Below are 1,214 nucleotides of genomic sequence, written 5' to 3'. Positions count from 1 at the left end.
ATTCTATAACTCTTACCTTAGAGGCAAGACTTAGCTCAAGGACTTTCAAACAACAAACTATGTCCCACGGGTAAGAGTTGACTCTACCACGTTATGTTTTCATTTATGAGATGTTCTACAACTATTGCCTTAGAGGCAAGACTTAGATCAAGGGCTTTCAAACTACAAATTATGCCCCACGGGAAAGAGTTGACATTACCACATTATGTTTTCATTTATTAGATGTTTACAACTCTTGTCTTAGAGACAAGACTTAGCTCGAAGACTTTCAAACTACAAAGTATGCCCCATGGGCAAGAGTTGACATTACTATATTATGTCTTTATTTATGAGATGTTCTACAATTCTTGCCTTAAAGGCAAGACTTAGCTCGAGGACTTTCAAACGTTGACACTACCATATTATGTCTTTATTTATGATATGTTCTACAATTCTTGCTTTAAAGGCAAGACTTAGCTCAAGGACTTTCAAATAACAAATTATGCCCCAATGGACACGAATTGACACTACCACATTATGTCTTTATTTGTGAGATATTCTACAACTCTCGCCTTATTAGAGATACGACTTATACCATAATTTTTCAAACAAGTTACATATATTGGGCAAGAGTCAACACTAACACATTGTGTTTCTTACTTATAAAATGTTTTATAACTCTTGTCTTAGAGGTAAGACTCAAATTTAAGACCATCAAACAACAAGTTATGCCCTATGGGCTAGAGTTGACACCATCAAATTGTGTATTGATTTATGAGATATTTTATAACTCTTTCCTTAGAGGCAAGACTTAGACCAAAGACTTTCAAGTAACAAGTTGTGCCCCATGGGCAAGAGTTGACATTACCAAATTGTGTTTTGATTTATGAGATCTTCTATAACTCTTGTATTAGAGGCAAGAATTAACCTCAAGACTTTCAAATAACAAGTTACACCCCATGGGTAAGAGTTGACACCATCACATTATGTTTTGATTTATGAGATATTCTATAACTCTTGCTTTAGAGGCAAAACTTAGCCCAAGGACCTTTAAACAACAAGTTACGCTCCATGAATAAGATTTAACGCTACCATATTGTGTCTTGATTTATGAGATATTTTATAAATCAAGAACTTTTAAACAACAAGTTATGCCCCATGGGTAAGAGTTGACACTACCACATTATGTCTTGATTTGTGAGTTATTCTATAAATCTTACCTTAGAGGCTCGAAT

This window comes from Capsicum annuum, chromosome 1, assembly GCF_002878395.1.
Source record: "Capsicum annuum cultivar UCD-10X-F1 chromosome 1, UCD10Xv1.1, whole genome shotgun sequence".
In the NCBI taxonomy this organism is placed as follows: Eukaryota; Viridiplantae; Streptophyta; class Magnoliopsida; order Solanales; family Solanaceae; genus Capsicum; species Capsicum annuum.
The sequence above is the reverse complement of the archived record's forward strand: the minus strand, read 5'-3'. Positions refer to the sequence as shown.